This window comes from Electrophorus electricus, unplaced genomic scaffold (assembly GCF_041902795.1).
Source record: "Electrophorus electricus isolate QZ-2024a unplaced genomic scaffold, ASM4190279v1 Scaffold66, whole genome shotgun sequence".
NCBI lineage: Eukaryota > Metazoa > Chordata > Actinopteri > Gymnotiformes > Gymnotidae > Electrophorus > Electrophorus electricus.
The window spans coordinates 147,025-155,000 of NW_027658783.1; the positions used below are offsets into that span (position 1 = coordinate 147,025).

The 7,976-nt window shown below is 39.7% G+C and overlaps 1 pseudogene; it reads left to right on the plus strand.

Annotated features, from left to right (window-relative positions):
* The first annotated feature begins 407 nt into the window (after window positions 1-407).
* The window catches only part of LOC113568596 (chloride channel CLIC-like protein 1), a 15,875-nt pseudogene continuing 8,306 nt past the window's right edge, over window positions 408-7,976 (plus strand).

Sequence of the window (7,976 nt, forward strand, 5' to 3'; positions counted from 1 at the left end):
AAGTAGTGTTTCCCTGATTTCTCCCTAAATGGCCCCTCATAGTTCAGCAGTAATGAGGCTAGTTAGATTTTGCTCAGAATTAAGTACACTTTGGGATGTTATATGTATCACAGTCTCCGGTGAGCCGTACATGGTTAATCGATCCAAGTTGAGGTAGAGTCACTGCATTAATGACACATCTGTTGCATTGCCAGTTGTTGCTATGTCAGCAATGAAATTAGGAAATTCAAAGAAAAACTCAGTCGGTAACAGTAAATATGTGATATGTTGGCGTATGAAAACGAGTAGTTTGCGGACAAGCGGACTTGATGATAATTATGAGAACATCCCACGTTCGGCTGTTGGGCTCCTTCGGGACTCTTCTCGCTGTCTGCAGCTTTTTTGTGGCTATTAACGATGCAAAAAGCATGAAAGATCCCGACGAGGTAAAAGGCACCGTGGACACTTTTGAAGCTGCTGCATGTCGCTGAAACGTTCGGGGTGTGATGATGATGATGCACCGATACGGACCGGAAAGCGGCTTTAACGTTAAATACGCGCACACATCGATACACGGAGAACTGGATCCGCACCGCCGTCCGTATCGTACAGCTGCTAAAAGCACCACAAACCGATCGATGGCTCGATTGTAAAGTTACGAGTCGCTTTGGTGTAATTCTACTTGAATACGATCTAAGATACTGCGGAAGACTCACGGATTTGTCTTTACGAAGACCTTTGGATTTTATTAAAAAGATGGGAAATTGGACAAAGGTCTGCTCACCTCATGTAAGGTGATTAAGTATTAAATATTAAGCACTTTTTTCAACCACAATTTAGCCACAGATCAGCCATTTGCCATATACTGAAGAGTTATGTGTTTATAATATTATAATATTTGTAATGGCTACTTTTCGTATTTCTCCCTCTAACTGTCAAGGTGAGGAACCTGATCATGAGTGTGTGAGACGCATCGGTTTATAAGGTCAAAATGTTTTTTCATACAGCAAGTCTTTCCTGTCCAACTGGGTCTGTTGGAAAGTAAACATAATGACAAGTCTGAAATGAATTTGTCTACCTTTTTCTATGCCATTATGTAACTATAACTATAACCACTTTCTAATGTAATATAACAATATATTACTTTGATAGGAGTATAATATAATATAATATAACCCATAATATTGGCATCATTTAAAAGTTCTAAATGTCCTCTTTAAAGAAGAAAAGGAGTTAGCTGGGGTGTGGGACATATTTAAGTCTAAATATGTACTCTGGAGGACAAAATTGAACTACTGGTAGTCAGGAGGAGATAGATATATAAAATCTCCGTATCGGATAGTCTTGTAAGGGAGAGATGCACATCCCTATGAAACATACAGCAGATGACCAGTTTATGTTGTTGAAGCTATCATTGTTGTTTTATAGGCCTTCAGCTACAGTTATGTTCCCACTAAAAGAAGAGACTTCATTTCAGATGGTAGTCAAGTGCAACTGTACATGGACATTTCACAGTGTACCAACATGTTGCAAAGGGTACAAAGAGAGGTGAGTCTTTTTTGCAATGCAGATGTGTATATGTATCCGGGAGAACCACTGAAATGTTTAAATTAAGCTCATTGTAATTGTGTAGAATTTTATTTAACCTAATTAAGGAATGCTAACAGTGATAAATTTCAGTAAAAAAGTTTTGAAACATGAGTATATACTTATATGGAAGAAGGCATCATTTGTGAATCTGTAAACCTGAAATGATCTGTGTCTGTCTGCTGAGAAATGAGAAATTCTGATTTTTGCAAGTTTTGTTAATGATTATTTGATTGCTGTTTTCCTCAAGTGTGCTGACAACTTTCGGATACAAATATGTAACCTTAAAAAGCGCACTCAGTGCAAATGCAAGACATGCAGTAGTCTAATTAGTATAATTCAGCAGTTTTATGTAATCGAAAACATTTTAGTTCACTGATCATATTTTCCTTTATTGTATCTCTTCTAGCTTGAAGGGCACAAAAGGAGTGCAGCATTTTCCTCCCAACAGCAAACATGTTCTCCAGTGTTCAAGCGCTTTCTCCAAAAGCTTCTGAAGAAAATTGAGAAACTTGACTTGGTATAATAATGCCATAGGAGCTATAAACCATTCCCTTTTTCCATACTTCTGTATCACTCATGCACTGTGTGTTTGAACTTGCAGCCCACTGATATTAATGCTGTCATGCACCACGATGCTGAAGTAAAGCTGTCAAAGCAAGGGGTCACAGAGATCGAGAATCTTCTGAATCATGACGGAACCTGGAGAACAGGGGCTTTGGATGAAGCTCTTAGTCAAATACTGATCAACTTTAAGCTCCATGACTATGAGGCTTGGAAGTGGCGCTTTGAGGATACTTTTGGTGTGGAGCTGGAAACTGTCATTAAGGTGAAAAAAGACCTGATGAAAAGATCACATTTGCCCTGTGAACAAAACTTTACGGTAACTGTTGATGTGACAATCTTAACTCCACTGTAATGAAATATTTTGACACTTCACACTTTTTCTTATACAGGTCTCCTTCTTTATCTTGATTGTTCTGCTCATTATCTGCACTGAGATGTGGTCCACAGTCTCCTGGTTTGTGCAGTTTAAGAGAATGTTTACCGTATGTTTTGTCATTAGCTTGGCGTGGAACTGGCTGTATCTCTACAAGGTAGAGTCCAACTTAATTTTATTTATATTAATTCACACTTCACCAGAATGACTACTTTCCTGGTACACTTTTAAAATATGTATCCAGCTCATCTAAAATGGCTGTTATTGTGAATATATACTATAAGTCATACAGATTTGTTAACGGATGTTTTTTTTTTAAGTTTAATGGGGTTTTTATAGCCATTGATTTTAAATAATTGTGTTGGCTTTGTGTGCGTTTGCTTTTTTCCAGATTGAATTAGCTAAACAACAGGCTGATGTTATAAAGGTGGAGAATGTGTATGAGAAGTGTACTGGACTTAAGAAAATTGACTGGAAAGATAATCTCAGGGGTGAGACCAGGAGACAACTCTGTGTTTGTCTCTGTTGCCTTGAAACTCACCATGCATGAGTGTTCTGTCTTGGCAAGGATAACATGATTCGTTTTTTACTTATTGGTAATACAATGTGCAAATCACCAAACTGATCTGGTGCCCTGGTAGACAGCCCCCTGTTGTGCTACTCTGCAGTGCTGTGTGAATAGCACTATTAAAGATATAGTGGGTCACTTCATATGCTTCAAACGTGGGGGTGTGTTGGCCTTCACTCTCCTAGAATAGGTGGGGCTATCACCTGTATTGTGCAGGCTTAGACGAATGGGAATTGGTGACTAATTGGGAACAATTTTTGAAAGTAAAAAAAAAAGGTACAGGTTTACTGTGGCGTGTGATTTATTATTGTCTGTGTATCCTCTTAGAGTGGTTTTGAACCACATGGACTCTTCAGGATGATCCTTTTAAACAATACTACGAAGTTCTCATGGTGAACCCCATCTTGCTAGTGCCTCCAACCAAGGTTCATACTTTTTAGTTATCCTGTTTGAGTTATTCGAAACATTACTAAATGAAATACCTACCTGTTTGATTTTTCTGTCTTCGTAGGCCATCACTATCACCATCACCACATTTATTACAGACCCTTTGAAGCACATCGGACAGGCATTAGTGAATTTCTCAGAGCCTTGCTTAAAGACCTGCCTCTCCCTCTCCAAACACCTGTGCTTGTCACTATTGTGCTCAGTATCTTGGTAAGAAGTGCTCAGAAATGCTGGCTGGCTTTGTATTTAACTGTGTAAGCAATAACTTTCCAGTAAGTTCTTTCCAGTAAGCTTTCCAAATAACAAATGCTTTTTTAATGTATTCCTGGACCACTGCAAACTGTCACACTAGGTAATAGTGCACTGTTAAACAAAACATTTTTTAATTGTGAAGTAACACACACCCTTTCTTTGAATGTACAAATTTCAATGTGATTTCAGCACCCAATCAATTGTCCTGTACATATTTTTTTTGGATCAAGCTATTGCAACCTAGCTCATGAATTTTTCAGTACAACTGCAAAGTGAATAACTCTTAACCTCCTCAGGTGTTTATGTATGGCAGTGCCCAAGTAGCTATCCAGCATGCTGTTGTTAGACCACTGCGAGGTTGGCGAGGGGACCCTCCACCTGCTGTGCAACCCCCTTCTCGCCCTCCACCGAGGGAGGTAGACGAAGTGGAGGACAGGAACCTCTGGGCACGAGGTGACGCTGACCGCATTTTGCAGCCCAGAGTGCACCCAGGCCAGGAGGGCAATAGAATCAATCAGATGCGCAACCAAGGTCACAGCAGTCCTGAAGTTCACCAGAGGAGACACATCAGGCCAAAAGAAAACAGACAGAGAGTGTATGTGGAAACCTTATGGGATGCAGAGAATCTGTACAGTGGGGATGAGGCAGACAACCAGCAGGTGGTCAGAGTTGCAGAGTCATCGCAGCACAAAGAGAATGAACCTTTCAGCGGTGATGTTGCGAAGGAGGAAAATGAGGCATCAACGCACGCAAAGACGAATCCAGAGCACTCAAGAACTGCACTCAGTGGGCCAAGTGTTAAAAGTGATGACACTAATAACAAAGCATCACGAGATGTAAGTATTCATAATGGGAATGATGTAAGTGTTAGGTTTGTAGCCTCTTTGCCTCTCAAATAATTAGGAAGCTCACAGCTGTAACAAAGAACAGCACAGAGTTGCGGTGCGGACCCAGTCCCACGCTCCCTAACAGTACATGTTCAGTAATCAAAACAATAGGTAGAGTCCAGCTTGTAGTGATGTCAAGTAATCCAACAGGCCGTTCAAACCGAGCAAACTAAACAGACAGGGAGGATCCAAAACTGTAAGCCATAAGTATGAAAATGAAAATGTAGTCACAACCAAAGGAAACACAACATACAAAGGATCCTTAGAATTGCTGCTCACAGCAATGAGCAAGACCTCACAATGGATACAAGTATACCATATGGATAAATATATACAAAGAGAATGGAGGTACAGGTAAAAGATATCAACATTGTTGGATTAATTTTTCTGTTGAGAGTTCCCTCTGAAGCATGAAAAGACAGAGTGATCATGGCATTGCCTCAAAAGTAGCTGTGTCTCTTATAGTATGTTGCAGCATGTTACATGCAGTGCTTCAAACACTGTTGACCGCATTTCGTGGCCTTTAACATTGTGTGGTAGGTCACTGTTCCTGTGCCTCCATGTCTCTCATACTCACCATTTCTCTTTGTCCATTATTCCTTTTTATCTTGCTGTTTAACCATATCTAAACTTTTTGTGATTGATGTTGGAGAATTTATGATTGCAAGAGTGTTAGTTCGTCCCTCCATCTGGGAGACAGGTCAGAGAAGAGGGAATGGAGAGGGCATGAAGCATTTTAGGCTAACACGTTATAATAACGATAGTTTATAGAGCATTTATATGCTTGTAATTCATAATGAACTAATCATGAACTAATCGATTAGTGTTATTCATCATGAATTAATATACTAGTAATCATTTATAAGATGTATCTAAGCTCTCACTTCATAATTATCTGATCATGAACAGATCAGGACGTCAGATGTTATGCTTAATTGGGTTATTAAGCGCTATTCTTTATTAGATAATGAATTGAGCCAGTAAATGTTGAGAATGTTGTTAGGTTACTGTGTGTAGGGTTTTGAGTCGGAGCTCCAGGGGCTTTAGGTGGCAGGTCGTATTTCCTAGAATAACCAGAGATGTTTCCTCACCTCTTGCCTTCTTTAAACGTGTTTTACAATAAACCCTCTTTGTGGGAACTGTGTTTGAGGACATGTCCTGCTGTAATATTCACAGTCTACATGTCTCTGAGGCGTCCTGGGACTGAACATGTCCTGTTGTAATATTCACAGTCTACATGTCTCTGAGGCATCTTGGGACTGAACATGTCCTGCTGTAATATTCACAGTCTACATGTCTTTGAGGCATACTGGGACTGAACATGTCCTGCTGTAATATTCACAGTCTACATGTCTCTGAGGCGTCCTGGGACTGAACATGTCCTGCTGTAATATTCACAGTCTACATGTCTTTGAGGCGTCTTGGGACTGAACATGTCCGGCTGTAATATTCACAGTCTACATGTCTCTGAGGCATCTTGGGACTGAACATGTCCTGCTGTAATATTCACAGTCTACATGTCTTTGAGGCATCTTGGGACTGAACATGTCCTGCTGTAATATTCACAGTCTACATGTCTTTGAGGCATCTTGGGACTGAACATGTCCTGCTGTAATATTCACAGTCTACATGTCTTTGAGGCATCTTGGGACTGAACATGTCCTGCTGTAATATTCACAGTCTACATGTTTTCTTGTCTACACTTTATGAGATATAAGAACGTCCTGGTAACTCTGTCCGCTCGTGTAAAACTTTGCTGTAGTCATAACCATTTGCTGTCATGTCACGAGCCTTACAATGGTGAAACCCAACCTGTACCTAGAACTCACTGAGCTTCAGGTGCAACCTGTTTAACCTCCATCCTTTAAGATGCTTGGAGGACAAGCATCAAGACTCCTTTTTGTAGCCCTGCAGGTGGTGAAGTTCCTCTGGTTGTCTGAACACTAGAGTCCCTCATTGTTCATACGCCAACTGAAGATGCATTTACCTGAACATTGGTTTTGCACTTATTAAAATGTTTTAAGTGCATTTATGAAATATGCTATTGTGTTATGCACAACAAAGTCACTCTGGACATCTTAAGTCTGTTAAGAAATGTATAAATGACTTGGTAACAATTTATAAAACATGTTGGAGCCCCTTATCTAAAGTTGCAAAACATCTCAATATATAGACATTTACAAAGGTTGGTAAACATTACTATTGTAAGTATGAAGTACTGGCTGTAACACATTTTTTATTTCCCTGCCTCCATAAAATGACAGAGGTAATAACACCAGCTAAAGGATTTGACCAAAATGTACCAAAAAGACAAGAAAGGAGCAACAGTATTTTGTTCTGTATAGTACTAGGAACAGAAGTTAGTTACTGTTTAATCATCACTATTTGCTGTACATTTCAAAAGAGCATGTACTTCACCTTGAATTTCACTAATGTGACACTAATGAACAACCCTGAATTACATGACAATTCAGAATGACTATACATTAACATATTTATAACACATTTGAAATTGTATTTCAGCTTTATTTGATTATGTCTCACTAAACAGTAAAATACACACATTAAAAAAAGATTTAATGTCTTCAGACTAATGTGCCTGTTAATAAATATGCATAGTAGGACTTCTTTCCAAAATCATGAATAAATCTTCCTAGAGAGCCATTATGGTGTGTTTTTTTGCTAACCATTCCTACCATTCTAATACTGTCCAGTGATCCTTTAACAGCTCCTCTGTCCAGTTGCTTCTAAACCTCCAAACAGTTTCTTTGTATGTTCTCCACACCCTCTCTATATGCTGGTTGTGAGCCCCTGTAGGAGTATCCATGTATGATATACTGACGCTAAACCAGTGTCAGCTAGAAATCAACATTAGCAGATGTGTTTTCAGTAGCTTTTTTGAATACTAACATTAGTGGGTTATGCTTGAGCAACGCCATGGTAGTTCACCATCTTTATGACCTCTAGTGCATTTCATTCAGTATGAGTATGAATCTGAACACATCCGCTTTGGCAGATTACTCTGACCGTCTCCGGATTACAGTGCAGATCAGCATGGCCGCTTTCTCCTGTGGTCTGAAATTCAGCCCTTCGATCCGTTTTCTGTAGGTTTTACGCTCTGGTTCTCTACGGGGCTTTTGTTCCCCGTCTACGTACGTCAAGAACGTAAAAGTGAGATTTCATGGGCGAAGTTAGCAGGCATGACCGACCTTTCATTTATGTGTAAAATACGGAGTGTCTGACTGTCTGGCTAGATGACATTAAAATGGCTGATTAAATGCACCCAGTTAGCTTACATGCGCGTCTGGATTGGTGC